Here is a 19,554-nt window from a genome sequence, read left to right as displayed (position 1 = left end):
CTGTATTGATTAAAATATTGCCCGAAGGCTAGAAAATATCATTATACATTCCCTAGACTCCTGCTTTACAGGTTGAAATACTTTCTGCAAGTTTATCCAGAGAGCAGCTGAGATGCAGAGACCAGTAAGGTCTTGAGTGATTAATTAGTATAAAATATAGATTCTTATATTAAAGAGATTGTGCTCTACCTTCGATGGAATCGCTCACTGCAGACTAGTGCGGAGTGTTTCCCGCCTTGACGTCCTGGCTGTCACTGGTTCTTGAGTCCAGGCCTCTGGATTACTGGTCCAGTAATCTTTGAAATTTCTCCCTTGATCTAATATTTTAATCTGGTAAGTCAGATTTTACAAAAAAAAATTAAATGATTTAAGACTGCTTCATGTTCAGCAGTGCCAAATGAATAAAGAAATTCAAATATATTCAAAATTATATATCAACTATTAAATACTAATGCCCAGCTTTGAATACAAAAAATGCCTCTAATTGTGTTCTGGTCTGGAATGGAATTCTTCAGTGTTTCTGTTTAGCTTGGATTGACTCATCGATTTTCTTGTTTTTCACTTTGTCGATGCCTTTGAATAATTGTGGATTCTTCTTCAGGGAGTCTTCTTTCACCAGGTAGTTCTGACCTCTGATGATGTTGATCGTAATCAGCTTCAATTTGCTGATAGTTTTGGAAGTGAGCAGATTTCCTTTGCTTGAGTTTACAACATGGAACTTAGTCTGACGTGTGGACCCATGGGAGGATTTGAAAGCTGCCCTTGCATTGGAGCATCCAGTTGCATCCATCCAAACAGAGGTACAGTAGAAGTGACATATTCAGTTCAGTCTGTCGATCATGGGACTTTTAATCTCAGGGTTGTGAGTTTGAGCGCCATTTAGTTTTTCCACTTTTTAGGCTTCATTAGCAGAGAGTACAAGGAGTGTTTGAAATGAAATTCAACAACAGTATGAGAAACGTTCTCTTTCATTCGGGACTCTTAACTCTCTGCAGCATCTCGCTGTGAAAGATTGAACTTTATCTCATTTCTTTTTCAGCTGGGAGTCAGTGCGGCTCAGTGGGACTTCTGGCTGTCTCCCACCTCACAATTCATCAGTGCTGAGAAAGCAATGGGGAATATTACTCATGGCTGAGTAAGCAGAGGGCACCGATTTAAGGTGAATGGGAAAAGAACCAAAGGCAACATGAGGAAAAACCTTTTTTATGCAGCAAATGGTTAAGATCTGATATGCACTGCCTGAGACGGACGGAGGAACATTCAACCATAGCTTTCAAAAGGATATATGATAATTATCTGAAGGGAAAAAAAAAATCAGGTTTTCATGGAATACATGAGGATGTGGCATGAGCTGAGTTGCTTGTGCAGAGAGGCAGCACAAGCACAATGAGCTGAATCCCTCCTTTTGTGCTGCAAGTATTCTGTGATCAATGATTCTATACAAAGTGAAACCAACACTCACATATGAGAAACTGACAGGTACAGTGTAAACCCCACACTAACAAACCAGCAAATGCCAGGGACAGAGTAAAACCAACAGTCCTAGACAAGAAACTGACAGATACTGTGTGAAACCCAAAAATCACTTTTTAGGATTTAGCAGTTAATGTGTAAAAACCTCTCTTCAATATCCATCCTGCAAGGTACAAAGAAAATTAGGTACAAACCCAGGCTCATACTTCGAAGACTGAGAGATAAAGAGCAAAACACAGACTCACCTACAAGAGGCTGACAAGTACAGAGAATAAAACAGAGGGGGTGCAGATTAAAAACACATGCATGTAATGGATACTGATAGGGATAGAATCAAACCCTTTCTCACACATGACATGAAAATTGGTGGTGTCGTAAATAGTGAGGAGGAAAGCCTTAGATTACAGGCCAATATAGATCATCCGAGGCAGAGAATATAAGAGCAGGGAGGTTATGACAGAGCTGTATAAAATGCTAGTTAGGCCACAGCTGGAGTACTGTGTACTGTTCTGGGCACCACACTATAGGAAGGATGTGATTGCACTGGAGAGGGTGCAGAAGAGAGTCACCAGGATGTTGCCTGGGCTGGAGCATTTCAGCTGCGAAGAGAGACTGAAAAGGCTAGCGTTGTTTTCCTTAGAGCAGAGAAGGCTGAGGGGAGATAAGATTGAGGTTTACAAAATTATGAGGGGCATTGATGGGTTAGATAGGAAGAAACATTTTACCTTAGCGGAGGGGTCAATAACCAGGTGGCATAGATTTAAGGTAAGGGGCAGGAGGTTTAGATGGGATTTGAGGAAAAAAATTTTCCCCAGAGGGTGGTTGGAATCTGGAACGCACTCCCTGAAGAGGTGGTAGAGGCCGGAACCCTCACAACATTTAAGAAGTATTTAGATGAGCACTTGAAATGCTATAGCATACAAGGCTACGGGCCAAATACTGGAAAATGGGATTAGAATAGTTAGGTGCTTGATGGCCAGCACAGACACAGTGGGCTGAAGGGCCTGTTTCTGTGCTGTATAACTCTATGACTCTATATCAGAAACTGATAGATCTGGACAAAAGCTGATGTTCACATACAAGTTGTTGAAAGATATGTGGTGAAACTCACATTTTTTTTTTATTTCCAAAATATACTTTATTCATAAAAATCTGTAAAAATTACATTCCCAAACAGTTTAAAACAGCATCAAGTCAAAAAATACAAACAGTGCAAAGGTGATCAGCTACCTTCTGTACAATCATGAGTTGCCTCACAACCCTTCCATTTCATTGTCATGCCATATACATTTTTACATTTACAGCACACAAAATTTCTCCGATACAGTTCGAGGGATTTCCCATGGATCCAGCCCCTCAGTTCAGCTTGGTGGGGGGACCTTACACTGTGGTCTTTCCCCATTGAGCCTTTGCTGCGGCTGCCCCAAGCTTTAGTGCGTCCCTCAGCACGTAGTCCTGGACCTTGGAATGTGCCAGTCTGCAACATTCGGTGGTGGACAACTCTTTTCGCTGGAAGACCAGCAAGTTTCGGGCAGACCAAAGGGCGTCTTTCACCGAATTGATAGTCCTCCAGCAGCAGTTGATGTTTGTCTCGGTGTGCGAACCTGGGAATAGCCCGTAGAGCACAGACTCCTGTGTTACAGAGCTGCTTGGGATGAACATCGACAAAAACCACTGCATCTCTTTCCACAAAGTTAACTCACATAGCAATAGCAGAAACAGTCACAAACCAAAAACTGAAACATACAGAGTAAAAACCCACATTCTCACACCAGAAATTCACGGCTACAAAGTGAAGCTGACTCTCTCCTCCCAGGCACTGACAGGTACAAAAGAAAACACGCACTAACATATCAGGAAATGAAATGTAGGAAATAAAACCTGATTATCATGTCAGAGATTGGCATTAATGACAGTTGTGGTACCTAGAATGCTCTGCGCTCCAGAATTTGCCTTGTCTCTGATAAGGAGCAGGCGCGGTAGTGGCTGAGCTCCATCTGCAGCTGGAGCGGAATATTCACAAAGTGCAGGGAGACCGCGCCCGTAGCGGGTGCACACAGCTGGAGCAGGGCGTCAAGGCCACAATAGGATGGAACAATCCCGTTTGTGTCCCTGCGGGTGGTGGTGAAGCTTTTCCCTGTGAGGCTTCCCGAAACTGCCCGCCAGCAAGGTCAACTGATCAGAGAACGTCTGTAAATGGATAGGAATTGGGGCTTGGGCAGGGAGCGTCTCTAAATGAATAAGATTTGGGGACTGGGCAAGGAGCGTCTGTAAATGGATAAGAATTGGGGATTTAGCAGGGAGCGTTTTTTCGTCCGTTCGTGGGATGTGGGCGGCGCTGGCTCGATCTCAGCTGCAGTAATGTGTCCAGTTCTGGGCACCAGGTTTCAGAAAGGACATCAAAGCTTTTGAGACAGTTCGGAGGAGATTTACGAGAATGATCCCAGAGATGAGGGGTTTCAGTTCTCTGGACAGGGTGGTGAAGCTGGGATTGTTGGCCAAAAATGTCAAGGGGAGGTGAGGAGCGATCTTTTTACCCAGTAACTGATTCGGATTTGGAATGAATTGTCTGACAGGGTGCTGGAAACAGATTCAATTATAACTTTCATAAAGGAATTGGACAAATATTTCAAAGTGAATTTCTCCAGGACTATGGGGAAATAGGCAGGGGGTTGGACTAATTGCATCATTTTTTTCACAGATTCAGCACAGGCACAAAAGACCGATTGGCCTCCTTCTGTGCTGTATGATTCTATGAAATAGTGACAGTCAGGGCAAGTCTGTATAAGAAGGAGAAATGGAGACAGGTCAGGGAGAGCACATCACCAAAACTGAGAGATACTACATTGGACAGGGAGGGTCGGAGGGGGAGAGAGCATGTACATACAGTCAGAATCAGCACCTTCAGGGGAAGAGAGAGAGAGGAACCAGTGAGTGTCGAACTGAATCCAGCCAGAGTCAACCTGCTGAAACACCAGTGAGTTCACACTGGGGAGAGATCATTCACCTGCTCCGTGTGTCGGAAGGGGTTCACTCAGTCATCCAACCTCACTGAACATCAACTTGTTCACACTGATCAGAGACCTTTTTAATGTCCTGACTGTGAGAAGAGCTTTAAAAGCAGTAATGATCTGCTGAAACACCAACACATTCACTCTGGGGAGAGGCCGTTCCCCTGCCATGTGTGTGGGAAGGGATTCACTCAGTCATTCAATCTGCTGCAACATCAGCAAGTTCACATGTAACTGCAGGGGTTGGATTCTGCTGTTGTTGCTGCTATTCATCACTTTCAGAGACAAAGTTGGGTCTTACTTTATAACCAGTGTAGTCCAGAGCAAAAGCGTCTTCTTAATGTTGAGATAAACGGGAGAAGAAAGCGGGAAGTGGAGGCGAGGATGGGGGAGGTGCTGCACCCTCACTTTAATGGTGCACCCTCCCTCCCCCGGGGTCCTCGCTGCACGCCCGCCAGGCCTGGCGGCTCTGATTGGGGTCCTGAGAGCCCCTGAGACTCGGTGCAGCTGAGGCTGCGCTCACCCCCGCTCAGCTCTGTTGTGATATTTAAAATACGAAAGGCCTGTTAGACTGAGAGCTGATCTGGAATTTAGAAAGCAGCATTACTGGAGGCTCATTGCTGCTCAGCACAATCTCACCCCCGATCCTGGGAATTGTTGATTCTACACCCTGTAGTTCAGTTCTTCACTTAACTAGAGGGGGAGATGTGTGAGCAGAAAAACAGAGCAAATTAAAAAACACAGCTGGACAGATGTGCAACAGGTCAATCCACTGTTACAATAACTCCATCACTGACTCCCTCCTGACAGTAATCAGCTCTTTCACAGAGACTGTGGGTGGCTCTGAAAAGAGCCTTTGGTTTATTAGATGTCATTTTGGCCGCTTTACTTTTTCTGGGAGCTCTGAGCGCTGGTTTTCTTGGGCAGCAGCACGGCCTGGATATTAGGCAGCACCCCGCCCTGAGTGATGGTCACCCCTCCCAGCAGCTTGTTGAGCTCCTCGTTGTTGCGGACGGCCAGCTGCAGGTGTCTGGGGATGATGCGGGTCTTCTTGTTGTCCCGGGCCGCGTTACCGGCCAGCTCGAGGATTTCAGCGGTCAGGTACTCGAGCACAGCAGCAAGATAGACCGGGGCTCCAGCACCCACACGCTCAGCATAGTTGCCATTTCTCAGGAGCCTGTGAACACGGCCCACCGGGAACTGCAGTCCAGCCTGGGAGGAGCGAGACTTGGCCTTGGACCGAGCTTTCCTGCCGGTCTTTCCTCTTCCAGACATTTCCACAATCTCACAAATACTTTCACAAAGAATGGATAATTTCTCAGCTTTTGTCATAAGCTTAAAACAGTCAGGATGGCTGAGTGGTCTAAGGGGCTGTGTTCAGGTCGTAGTGTTTTCTGGAGGCGTGTGTTCAAATCCCAAATCTACCAAGTTGTGTTTTGACTGAACTGGAGGGATTTGGGAGCAGCGGTGAAGGGAAAGCATGGAAGAATATTGAGAAGGAAAATGAAAATGGACCCAAAGATGTTTCTTCAATACATTAAGGTAAGAGGCAACTAAAGAAAGAGGAGTGCACTGAAAAGACCAAAAAAATCACAGTGATTTTTGACATCTTGCCAGGATTGAGTGGCGCGTGCACGGGATGATGTCATTTTGCAGCGCCAACGTCATCACATTTCCGCAACAAATCCATCTTCGTGCATGCGTGATAAAGCGTCATTGGGTATCTAGCCACCCCATCCCCCCACCACTTGGCTGGAGGAAGTGGCTGAATGGGAGATTTTGAAGCTGTAGCTCTCCCCCCTCGGCAACACACTCCAGGCCTCGACGATTCCCCCCCTCAGTCGCTCGCTCCAGACCACGCTGCTCCCCCACCCCCCCACTCCCCTGGCCAGTTGTTCCTCGCTTCGCACTACCCCACTCTCTGGCCACTCGCTCCAGGCCGCGCCGCTTCCCTCCTCTCAGCCACTCACTCCTCCGTCGCCCTGTCACCCCTTGCGGCCCTCCTGCTTCTACAGGTGGCGCCTGGTGAAGAAATGTGGGAGCGAGTGTCACGGCCAGAGCTAGCAGCTGTGGGCTGGGCTGGGACAGGGTGGGGGGTGGGGGTGCGGAGAGCGAACAGCCAGAGTGCGGAATTTCGCCAGTAGGGAGGAGGGGGAGAAAGCGAGTTGCAGAGGGGGGAGAGCGGTCAGTGAGGTGGGAGCTAGTAGCTGCGTTTGGGTGAAGTCAGTCCTGGTCAGTTATATAAACAAATCACAATAACGAATTGGCAGCACATTTTATCCTCTGCCCGATTTTCCTTTCCATCGATCGGGGTGCTAATTCACTATCTTCCAATGGAAATTCAATCATAAAATTCCTTTTGTATTTAATAGGATTACTGAAATGTTAAATGGATCTGAGGATTACAGTTAGTATTAGCAAACACACCCGAGTGAATTAGCACCCCAATCGATGGAAAGGAAAATCGGGGAAAGTATAAAATGTGCCGCCAATTTCGTTATTGAGATTCGTTGAGTAATTCGATTCTGCCCAACACTGAAATTGGCGGCTTTTTTGAATTCAACCTTTCTGCCAGGACGACAATTTAAGCCAATGATTTGCTGTATTTTCTAATTCGAGGCTCGGCAATTGGTTAAGACATGCGAATGGGAAGAGGGTGACCAATCAGAAGTGGGCTCTGGATAGCGCGGGCTCAAACTGCGGGAATTCCAGGTCCCTGAATGACTGAGCTGAAACTGATTAGTTTCACAAACCCTGTCAGTTTCAGTGCAGGAAACACCGTCTCGGGGGAAATAACATCACAAGTGGGTCTGGTTCCAGTGACCGATTCAACGGCTGCTGCAAAACTCCCGGATTCCCTCATTGCAGCGAAATCATTTTGAAATTCTATGAAAACAATGAGTGATTCTGGAGGAGTGATGTGGCTTTTCACTGAGGGTATGTGTGGACTGGGGAAATAACTAAGTGTAGAGTCTCGGGCACTGTTTACACAGCCCGTTTAGAAAATCAAATCCACTGCACATCCTTGCTACAAATGAAATGTCAAATTTGGGGATTCTAGTTTTGTATCTCGAACACAGCACAGGTTTATTCCAGACAGTTCTAAACAGCCTATCCCAGCTCCCGTTTCCAGGTCACTGCTCTCTCTGTGAGGCGGTGGGTGGCTCTTAGAAGAGCCTTTGTTGTGTGTTTGCTGGAAAGGGTCGAGTTGTTCAGCCGCTGAATTCGTAGAGAGTGCGGCTCTGCCGTTTCAGAGCGCACACCACATCCATGGCAGTGACCGTCTTGCGCTTGGCGTGTTCAGTGTCGGTGACCGCATCCCTGATCACATTCTCCAGGAAAACCTTCAACACCCCACGAGTCTCCTCATAGATCAAACCCGAGATTCGCTTGACCCCGCCACGGCGAGCCAGGCGGCGGATTGCTGGTTTGGTGATGCCCTGGATATTATCACGAAGCACTTTGCGGTGCCGCTTTGCTCCGCCTTTGCCCAGTCCTTTCCCTCCTTTACCTCTGCCAGACTTTCTTTTATTAATTTCCAAAATATACTTTATTCATTAAAATCTGTAAAAAAAAAAATACATTACAAAACAGTTCCAAAAAGCACCAAGTCAAACAATACAAAGAGTGCAAAGGAGATCAGTTTCCTTCAATACAGGAGTGAGTTGCCTCACAACCCTTCCATTTCATTGTCATGCCATGTACATTTTACAGCAAACAAATATTTTCTGGCTACAGTTCGAGTGGTTTCCCATGGATCCAGCCCCTCAGTTCAGCTTGGTGAGGGGACCTTACACAGTGGTCTTTCCACATTGAGCCTTTGCTGCGGCTGCCCCAAGTTTTAGTGCGTCCCTCAGCACATAGTCCTGGACCTTGGAATGTGTCAGTCTGCAACATTCGGTCGTGGACAACTCTTTGCACTGGAAGACCAGCAAGTTTCGGGCAGACCAAAGGGCATCTTTCACCGAATTGATAGTCCTCCAGCAACAGTTGATGTTTATCTTGGTGTGCGTCCCTGGGAACAGCCCACAGAGCACAGACTCCTGTGCTACAGAGCTGCTTGGGATGAACCTCGACAAAAACCACTGCATCTCTTCCACACCTGCTTTGCAAAGACACATTCCAGAAAGAGGTGGGCAACGTCTCTTTTCCACCACAGCCACCTCGAGGGCCGCGTGTGGATGGGGTGAGACTTCGGGTGTGCAGGAAGGATCTGACAGGGAGGGCTCTTCTCATCATCAGCCAGGCTACATTTTGGTGCTTGTTTGAAAGTTCTGGTGATGAGGCATTCTGCCAAATGACTTTGGACTTCTGCTCAGGGGACCATCCGACAGGATCCACCATCTCCTTTTCCCGTAGGGCCTTGAGGATATTCCGTGCAGACCACTGCCTGATGGATTGGTGGTCAAAGGTGTTTTTCCACAGAAACTTTTCCATGAAGGATAGGCAGTACGGCACAGTCCAACTGGATGGAGCATTCCGCAGCAATATGACCAGGCCCATCCTTTGCAACACCGGGGACAGATAGAACCTCAGCACGTAGTGACACTTGAAGTTTGCAAACTGGGGATCTACACACAGCTTGATGCAGCTGCACACAAAGGTAGCCATAAGGATGAGGGCGACGTTGGGTACATTTTTCCCGCCCTTATCCAGAGGTTTGAACATCGTGTCCCTCCGGACTCGCACCATTTTGGATCCCCAGATGAAGCGGAAAATGGCTCAGGTGATCGCCACAGCGCAGGAATGCGGTATGGGCCAGACCAGCACCACGTACAGCAATGTGAGCACCTCACCCTTGATGACCAGGTTCTTACCCATAATGGAGAGAGATCGCTGCTCCCACATGCTCAGTTTATGTTGTACCCTGGCTACTCGCTCCTTCCAGGTTTTGGTGCACGTCCCAGCCCTTCCAAACCATATCCCCAGCACCTTCAGGTAGTCTGACCTAACGGTGAAGGGGACAAAGGATCGGTCAGCCCAGTTCCCAAAGAACATGGCCTCGCTCTTGCCGTGTTTAACATTGGCTCCCAAAGCCAGTTCGAGCTGGTCACAGATGCTCATCACTCTGCGCACAGACAGTGGATCCGAGCATAAAATGGCGATGTCATCCATGTACAGGGAGGTTTTCACCTGAGTGCCTCCGCTGCCTGGGATTGTCACCCCTCTGATGCTCGCATTCTTCCTAATAGACTCAGCAAAGGGTTCAATACTGCAAACAAACAAGACAGGGGAGAGAGGACAGCCCTGTCTGACTCCAGATTGGATCGGGAAACTTTCTGATTCCCACCCATTGATTGAGACTGCACTACTGATGTTTGTGTAGAGTAGTTTGACCCAATTGCAGATTCCCTCCCCAAACCCCATTTTGGAATGCACATCCATCATGTAAGTGTGCGATATCCTGTCAAAAGCCTTCTCCTGGTCCAGGCTGATGAGGCAGGTGTCCACCCTCCTGTCCCGTACATAGGTGATCATATCCCTGAGTAGCGCAATGCTATCAGAGATTGTCCTGCCTGGTATAGTATAGGTCTGATCAGGGTGAATCACCAACTCCAGAGCAGACTTGAATCGACTGGCTATGACTTTTGACAGAATCTTGTAGTCAGCATTAAGCAGTGAAATGGGCCACCAATTTCTTATTTCTGTCCTCTCCCCCTTCCGCTTGTCGATGAGGGTGATGATGCCTTTCCTCATGGATTCTAACATACTGCCAGCCTGGAGCATACTCTTGTTTACTGCCAGACATGTTGATTCTTGCCTCAAATCAGTGCACAATAAAAGAGACTGATTCCGTCAGGCTCCTTTTTATACAGGCCACCCGGACCTGGCTGAGAAAGGTAGAGTGAGAGCAGGGAGGGGAGGAGACAAGAGTGAAGATTAAACAGAGAGCTAGATGGAGGAGACACCCAGAGTGACAGACAGAGAGAGAACGGCCCCTCATCTTTCAGCTCCACCTCCATTTTCCTCCGGGCTGCCAATTTCAAACCCTTTATTAACAGTAGAACCGAAACCCAGCTCTCCACACAAACCCTTCCAGACTCGGTCTTCATAGTCAAGGCTTTCCAGAAAGCCGGAGCTTTTAAATATGGTCCCGATGCAATTAACACTCAGTAATATTCCCACCTAAACACAGTCCATTCTTTAACAAGAAACCTCCTCAGTAACATCACCATTTCCACACACATCCGCTTCCAGCAGTTTACAGCACCTTACTGCAGCTGTTTGGGGAATCTCCTGTGTTAAGATTGGAGTTGGAAAGCGGCCTTTACCCGGCAGTGTTATTGTCTCACACTGAATCTGCTAGATATCCTGTTCTCTTTATTGCGAGAGAGAAAGCACGGATTTAGGAAATGTTCATTTGAATGATCTCTATTGAGAACGAGCCCAGCTGTGGGACAGGTATTCCAGTGCAAAGAGCTGTCCATGACCAAGTGTTGCAGACTGGCACATTGCAACGTCCAAGACTATGTGCTGTGGGACGGCATTAAAGCTTGGGGAAGCCACCATGGAGACTCAATGGGGAAAGGCTGCAGTCTAAGGCCCTAGTAGGCCATAGTACAGTGAGGGGCTGGAACCCGTGTAAAACCCCTCGGGCTGTTTGCACCAGAGAATGTTTGATGTGTAATGTAAATACTGTAAATATAACCTGTGCAGGCAGGGATAGTGAGATACATCATGTACATTATTGAAGGAAACTGATCTGTATTGTACCTTATGTAATATTAAAATTGAACTGCTTTGCAATGTAATTGCACAAATTATACGAATAAAATACATATTGTGCAAAAGAAAGCAGCTTTCCTGTCAACACACACCTTGTCTCAGGGCACAACTTTCCTGTGATCTTGTCATACCCAACTTCGCTCTATATCTTCTGACACACACACTTTACAGTCTGTCATTTCCAAAAACAAGCATTCTAAAATCAAAAGACCTTTTGTTTATTTCTCCTTTCTTTTCATTTCTCCTCTATTCTTCTCAATCACTCCCTTCAACAGTCCTATTCAGATCAAGGTGGAATGTGAATAGTGTCACAACTCACCTGACACTATTATTACCCTTCTTTTCTCTTGTCTCGTTCAATGGGAAAGTTTTATTCACCAGTCTGTTGCTGTTTTACACTCTTGCCATACCATCTGGTATTGCATCCATCTGAATTCTGTGCTTTCATGGCCTTACATATCTTTTCCTCTTCTGGATGATTTGTTTGCTTCAGTTCCATTCAACCAGGCTGGACCACAGGGAAGCTTAGAACCTTTGCCTTGGACGGGTCCACGTTGATCCATTACATTCAGAATCACCTCCTTGAAATAACTCCATAGTACAACTACAGTAACCACACAGCATCTGCTTCAAACACTCCTCCACATTTTATCTGTTCTGACCGTCAACACCTCCAGCTCTTTTGTTTAAGTGGAACCCATCAGGTGTGTATAGGCTCCTTCTATTCTGAAAGCTGTAGCACTGGTTCAGGGAATTCAGCCCTGTTTCTCTACTCGAAAGGATCAGCCATGCTTGATCTGCCTCGTATTTTGCTTTTATTGCAACGTTACAAGACCTCCAATCCTCTGGCACCACACCTGTATCCAGTGAGGGATTGGAAAATGATGGTCAGACCTTCCACTATTTCTTAAAAGCAAACTACTGCGGATGTTGGAAATCTGAAACAAAAACAAGAAATGCCGGATTCACTCAGCAGGTCTGGCAGCATCTGTGGAAAGAGAAGCAGAGGTAACGTTTCGGGTCAGTGACCCTTCTTCGGAACTTCGGAGTTCCGAAGAAGGGTCACTGACCCGAAACGTTAACTCTGCTTCTCTTTCCACAGATGCTGCCAGAACTGCTGAGTGAATCCGGCATTTCTTGTTTTTGTTCCACTATTTCTTCCCTGGCTTCTTTCAACAGCCTGGGGTACATTTCATCTGGTCCTGATGATTTATCCACATTCAAGGATGCTCATCCCATTAAGACTTCCTCTCTCCTTAAGTTATCACGTCCAATACTTCACACTCCTCCTCCTTAATAACAATATCTGCATCACCCTCTCATTCGGGAAAACAGTAAAGTATTCATTAAGGATATTGGCAACATCTTCCACCCCGATACAAAGGTTACATTTTTGATCTTTTATGTGCCCTGCTGTTTGCTTAGTTGCCTCTGACTCTCATGTTTTGTTGCAACATCTTTGGGTCCATTGTTACTTTGTTTGTCCATGTTCTTTCCTGCTTTTTCTTTGCTTTTTGCCGCTGCTCCCAAACGCCTCCAGTTCAGTCAAAACACAATTTGTCAAAAGTGGGATTCGAACCCACGCCTCCAGTGGAGACTGCGACCTGAACGCAGCGCCTTAGACCGCTCGGCCATCCTGACTGCCTGTGATGTGCTATCAATGCTAAGGAAATTATTCATTCTTTGAGAAAGTATTTGTGAGATTGTGGAAATGTCTGGAAGAGGAAAGACCGGCGGGAAAGCTCGGGCCAAGGCCAAGTCTCACTCCTCCCGGGCTGAACTGCAGTTCCCGGTGGGCCGTGTTCACAGGCTCCTGAGAAAGCTGAGCGTGTGGGTGCCGGAGCCCCGGTCTATCTGGCTGCTGTGCTCGAGTATCTGACCGCTGAAATCCTCGAGCTGGCCGGTAACGCGGCCCGGGACAACAAGAAGACCCGCATCATCCCCAGACACCTGCAGCTGGCCGTCCGCAACGACGAGGAGCTCAACAAGCTGCTGGGAGGGGTGACCATCGCTCAGGGCGGGGTGCTGCCTAATATCCAGGCCGTGCTGCTGCCCAAGAAAACCAGCACTCAAGAGCTCCCAGAAAAAGTAAAGCGGCCAAAATGTCATCTAATAAACCAAAGGCTCTTTTCAGAGCCACTCACAGTCTCTGTGAAAGGACTGGTTACTGTCAGGAGGGAGTCAGAGATGGAGTTATTGGAACAGTGGATTGACCTGTTTCACATCTGTCCAGGTGTGTTTTCAGTTCCCTCTCTGGATTTCGCTCTGTTTCTCTGCTCACACATCTCCCCCTCCAGTTAAGTGAAGAACTGAACTACAGGGTGTCAGAATCAACAATTTAATAAATCCCGCTGCCTTCGATTTTATAAATCCCGAGACCATCCCGGTACATTAACGGGAACTGGTTCGGAGCTGATGAATTAATTTAATAATGGAAGTGTCCGGGTTAATTCTCTGTTTTTCATTTGGACAGTTTGAATTGTGTTTTTTTTTCTCTCTGGTGATCTGAGCGCCGCTTCTCAATGAGAATCTGCTCCCGGAACAGAGTAAATGCAGGAAGGAAGAGGCCATTCTCGGGCTGTGTGTTTCTCTCCTAACCTGATCTGTTTCGACCGCACTGTTCCCAGAGGACGGAATCAGTGAGAGTTGTGCACACACAGGAGCTGAGTCCATTGCAGCGCTTTAATATGTGCCTTCTCCCCGGCCCTCCCTATTCTCCGGACACAGAGCTGTCTGTTTCCCCCGGCGGCGGGATAGAGTCGGGGATTCTCTCCCCGCAGTGTCAGGGTCTGCAACCCCGGGGAACTGGCGGTTTCAGTCAGAGTGACCGAGCTGCCTTACATATCCTGTGTACTAATCTCCAATGGATTCAAATATTAGTGAACTCATTGGGTAATGTTTGTAAATAACCCTCATGTGAACGGACCCGGCTCCATTAATGCCTTCCAAATAAAACTGGGATCCATTTCTTTTCCCCAAATGCCAGCTAACGGATCCCAGGAGCGGGGTTAAGATTGTGCTGAGCAGCAATGAGTCTCCGGTAATGCTGCTTTCTAAATTCCAGATCAGCTCTCAGTCCGACAGGCCTTTCGGGAAAGTGATGTGACAAAACAGAAACCATGTGGCCTCCCCTCCAATCTAATGGGTTTGATGATGAACAGAGATGGCAGCTCTTTCATTTGCTGATTTGGTGGCTCTGAAAAGAGCCCTTGTTACACTTGTTACTGAAGCTGGGTTTTAGGTGCGTTCCCCGCGGATGCGGCGGGCCAGCTGGATGTCTTTGGCCATGATGGACCGGGATCATTCTGGTGAATCTGCTCATTTTCCGGCAGAAGCATCAGTCGCTGTTTGAACTGTTTAAAGTCAGTGGTGTATTAGCAGCCAGAAAGTGAAGGGCAGTTCATTGCTCCCTGCAGCATTATCCGCCTCTTTCAGGAGAAAAGATCAGAAACCGCTCGTTTCTGTCAGTCCCCGAGAAGCCTGTGAGAAGCGGTTAGTCGCTAATTTGTTCCTTTTACAGAGTGGAAGCTGATATTTGTCCCGTTTTAAATTGCTGAACCGGACCTTCCTCCCGCCGCTTACAGTTAACAGATTGACAAATGAAAACGATTCCTAAAATCGCGTCAGGATTTTGTGACGGTAAATACAATAAAACAGAACATAAAATGAGAGGTTTTAAAATTGTTGCCTGAAAATTGAAATTTTCCATCACTTCAATTCCTTCCTGCTCTGGAATTGCCAGGCTTTTTCCAATTGGAAAATCTAAGCCAATGAGAACTTCTATTTACTTATATGTGATTCTCCTATTGGTTAAGAATTGGATTGAGAAGCGGGTGACCAATCAGAGACAGAGTCAAACTGTGGGGATTCCAGGCCCCCAGTAACTGAGCTGAAACTGTTCAGATTGACAAACCCTGGCAGTAGCTTCACACATTGGACACTTCACACTGAGTCATTCAAGGGCTGGTGTGAGAGAAGCTTCAGATCCTGTCATTACTCTCTGACTCATTATTCATCTCGAACCAAACAATTAGTAAATGTGAAGCAGTGAAGAGACTTTTCACTCTCACTGCAGAATGTGTCATCTGGGGAAATAAGGAACTATTATATATTCGGAGATTCCAGGTACGTTCCTCCCTGAACAAATCCATTCCTAACATTCCCGATCACAGCCTATCCCAGCTCCTGTTGTCACCCGACTCCAGCTGAATTGGAGAAACTCATGTGTTGGGGTTTGAGTTGTGAGGTGGGGTTTCTCCGCCAGTGTTACTGTCTTACAGACTCTCCCCCTGAATTTGTGAACTGAGACTGCACCGAAGACATCCCCAGTTAGAGTGAGGGCCGGGTATCCCTCTGTTTTATTACAGAGAGTGGGGAAAGGGCTGGGTGGAGTGGATGTCAGCGAGTCACCAGGGATCCTGGATTTACTCCAAATCATTTCCATGTGGAATCTGCAGGCGGGGCCGGGACAGGGATCATTTGATCAGGGGATCAGCTCTTCCCTGAGAGATGTGGGTGGCTCTGAGAAGAGCCCTTGTGTTCAGATGTTTACAAGTTTCCCGCGCTTTCACTTCTTTCCAGACCCTGCTTTCTGAGACTTCGCTGCTTTCGGCTTGACCTTGCTCTTCCATGTCTGCACTTTCTTCAGCGCCTTTCCGCCCGCCGCACTCTTGCCTTTTTTGACCTTCTTCGCAGGAGACTTTTTCTGAAGCGCTGCTTTCTTCACCGCCTTATTTGGCGTTGCCGCCGCCTTGCTGCTCGTTTTCTTGGCTGTTACTTTCTTTGTTGTCACTTTCTTGTCTGCTGGTTTCTTCACTAAAGATTTCTTGTCTGCTGGTTTCTTCACTGAAGATTTCTTGTCTGCTGGTTTCTTCACTAAAGATTTCTTGGCTGCTGGTTTCTTCACCTTCTTTCCCACTTTTCCCTGGGTTTTCCTTCTTGCTGATTTTGAAGGAGCCGGAGGCGCCCTGTCCCTTGCTCTGCACCAGGGAGCCTTTGTTCACATTCCTCTTGATACTTCGCTTGATCTGGGTCTTGAGCTTCTCCTGAGCGGTGGCAGACCTGCAAGGAATCAACTACCAGCTAGCGTATAAAGCGAGACCAAGGCTCAGGGCCTTCAGTGACCTGGAGGGGAGTCGGAGAGGCAGCGGATCCTGTGAGGAACCACAATCAAGGAAGGATGAGAAGGTCATTGTCAGGGTACAGAGGAGATTAAGTTAAAGATTTACCAGTTTATAAGCAAGCGCAGAGCCAAGGAACGGTGCTGGGGCAGATCAAATAATCGGCAGTTGTGATCAGTTGGAAGGCAAGAGTGATTAAATGACAGAAGAGATGATGGTGCAAGGCAAAAGTCAGGGACAGAATAAGTAACATTTTGTAAGCACAGATACCAGGAGTGGGGTTTGAACCCACGCAGACACATGTCTATTGGATCTTAAGTCCAACGCCTTAACCACTCGGCCATCCTGGTACATTAACTCACCACTAAAAATGAAATTTAATGTGATCCGGGTGCCATCTGGCCTTTTCCAATATAAAGTTATGACTCCTCTCCCATGCTAAATTGGACCCTTCATTATTTATGAACCTCAATCGGATCACCCCTCAGTCTAGGTTTCTCTAAGGTGTAGGGTCCCAAATCTTTTAGTCTAACTTGATAACCAAGATGTCTTATACTGGGAATTCGTCGAATGTCTCTCCTCTGTACCCTTTCCAAAGCCTCAATATCACCCATCATGTGAGGAGACCAAGACTGGATACAATATTCCAAGTGAGTCCTGACCAAGGTTTCATAAAAGGACAAATTCGGGACATCTCAGATACTGAAGGAGTCCGTGTCCAGAAGCAGCAAGACCTGGACAACATTCAGACTTGGGCTGCTGTGGCAAGTAACATTCACACCACATAAGTACCAGGCAATGACCATCTCCAACAAGAGAGAGTGTAACCATCTCCCTTTGACGTTCAACAGCATTACCATCGCTGAATCCCCCCACCATCAACATCCTGGGGGTTACCATTGACAAAAGCTTAACTGGACCATTCATATACATACTCTGGCTACAAGAGTAAATCAGATAGTGGGAATTCTGTGATGAGTAACTCAGCTCAAGGCACGTGGTGAAATGCTCATTAGGAGAGCTGGAGAAATGGACTGGTCAGGTGGGCAGAAAAGTGGCAAATGGAATTCAACTTGGAGAAGTGTGAGGTGATGCCTTTGGTGAGGTCAAACACAGCAAAGGAATACACAATTAATGGGTGAATGCTGAGAGGTGTAGAGGAAGTGAGGGACCTTGAAGTGAATGTCCACAAATCCCTGAAAGTAGCAGGACAGGTTGATAAGTTGGTTGAGAAGGCTTATGGAATCCTTTCCTTTATTAGCCGATGTATAGAATATCAGAGCAGGGAGGTTATGCTGGAACTGTATATAACATTAGTTAGGCCACAACTTGAGTTCTGTGTGCAGTTCTGGTCACCTCATTCCAGAAAGGATGTAATTGCACTAGAGAGGTTACAGAGGAGATTTACGAGGATGTTGCCAGGACTGGAAAAATGCAGCTATGAGGAAAGATTGGATAGACTGGGGTTGTTCTCCTTGGAATAGAAGAGGCTGAGGGGAGATTTGATTGAAATGTACAAAATTGTGAGGGGTCTGGATAGAATGGATGGGAAGGGTCTATTTACCTTAGTAGGGAGGTCAGTGACTAGAGGGCATAGATTTAAAGTGATGTGTTGAACAATTAGAGGGGAGATGAGGAAAGGTTTTTTCACCCAGAGGGCTGTGGGAGTCTGGAACTCACTGCCTGTAAGGGTAGCTGAGGCAGAAACCCTCAACTCACTTAAAAGGTGTCTGGATGTGCACCTCAAGTACCTGAACCTGCAGGGCTACGGTCCAAATGCTGGACAATGGGATTCAGCTGGGTGGCTCGTTTTTTGGCCTGCCTGTGCTGTAAACTTTCTATGTTCTATGATTCTATGCAGACACAATGGGCCGAATGGCCTCCTTCTGCACTGTAATAATTTTGTGATTTTTGACTCTCCAAAACTTGTCAACCATCTACAAGGCACAAACCAGGATGAGTGCAGCACCAACAATACTCTAGAAACTCGACACTGTTCAGGACAAAGCAGCCACCTTGATTGTCACCCCATTCACCACCTTAAACATTCACTCCCTTCACCACTGACGCACAGTGGCAGTAGTGTGTACCATCTACCAGATGCACTGCTGCAACTCACCAAGGCTCCGCAGACAGCACCTTCCAAACCGAAGACCTCCACCACCTTGAAGGACAAGGGCTGCAGATGCATGGAAACACCACCATGTGCAAGCTCCCCTCCAAGTCACACACCATCTGATCTGCAAATATATCGCTGTTCATTCACTGATGCTGGGTCAAGATCCTGGATCTCCCTTCCTAACAGCACTGTGGGTGTACCTACACCACATGGAGTGCAGCAATTCGAGAAGGGAGCTCACCGCCATCTTGTCAAGGACAATTAGGGATGGGTAACAAATTCTGGACTTGTCAGTGTCGCTCACATCCCATGAAAGAATATGCCTCATCTTATACTCAATTATCCTCTGAATGCAGCCCAACCCTCTATTTGCTCCAACTATCACTTCACAGCATTGCTGCTGTACCTTTAGAGATCTGTGCACTAGAACATCCAGATCTCTGCTCAAAATTATTTTCTTTTTTCCACCTACTTTAATGTTTTTCCCTGAAGGGTGTATGAATGTTGAGCATTCGCCCTGTCCACATGAATAACACTGCACTTACCCAAATTAAACATCATTTACCAGTCATGAACCCAATCTCCCAACACATTAAGATCAGCCTGAAACAGTCGAGTATCGTCTACAGTCTAAACACTCGCACAGATCTTCAAATCATCTGTCAATTTACAGATGGTGCCCCCTCCACCTACATCCAGATCATTAATAAAAATAATGAAGAGCAACAGTCCCAACACCGATCCCTGTGAGATACCATTGGTGACTGGTCTCCAAACAGATCCAGATCCATCTGTAACTACTTTCTGCCTACGTCGTGCCAGTCAGTTCCCAATCCAGATCAATATATTACCACTGATACCAGGGACTTTAATCTTATAGAGAAGCCTCTTGTGTGGAACCTTATCAAAATCTTTTGAATGAGATCAGCTAATTGAACACAGGCTGAGGATTAGGCCTAGGCCTGTCCTGCTCTGTGTATGGGTCGCAGGACCAAACAAGGTGAGATCAGCTCACTGAGCACAGGCCCATCCTGCTCTATATGGTGCTCAGTACCTCACCAAATGAGAATAACTAACACACCACAGGCCATGGAGCCTCGGCCCA

The 19,554-nt window shown here is 46.9% G+C and overlaps 2 non-coding genes across 2 annotated transcripts; both read right to left on the bottom strand.

Moving 5' to 3' along the window:
- Nucleotides 1–12,768: 12,768 nt before the first annotated feature.
- trnal-cag (transfer RNA leucine (anticodon CAG)) lies at nt 12,769–12,851 on the bottom strand. Its single transcript has one exon. It is a non-coding gene; the product is annotated as a tRNA-Leu (tRNA).
- Nucleotides 12,852–16,597: 3,746 nt separating this feature from the next.
- trnal-uaa (transfer RNA leucine (anticodon UAA)) lies at nt 16,598–16,680 on the bottom strand. Its single transcript has one exon. It is a non-coding gene; the product is annotated as a tRNA-Leu (tRNA).
- Nucleotides 16,681–19,554: the final 2,874 nt, after the last annotated feature.

Source organism: Heterodontus francisci, chromosome 35 (genome assembly GCF_036365525.1).
Source record: "Heterodontus francisci isolate sHetFra1 chromosome 35, sHetFra1.hap1, whole genome shotgun sequence".
NCBI lineage: Eukaryota > Metazoa > Chordata > Chondrichthyes > Heterodontiformes > Heterodontidae > Heterodontus > Heterodontus francisci.
This window is presented reverse-complemented; position numbering and strand designations above follow the sequence as displayed.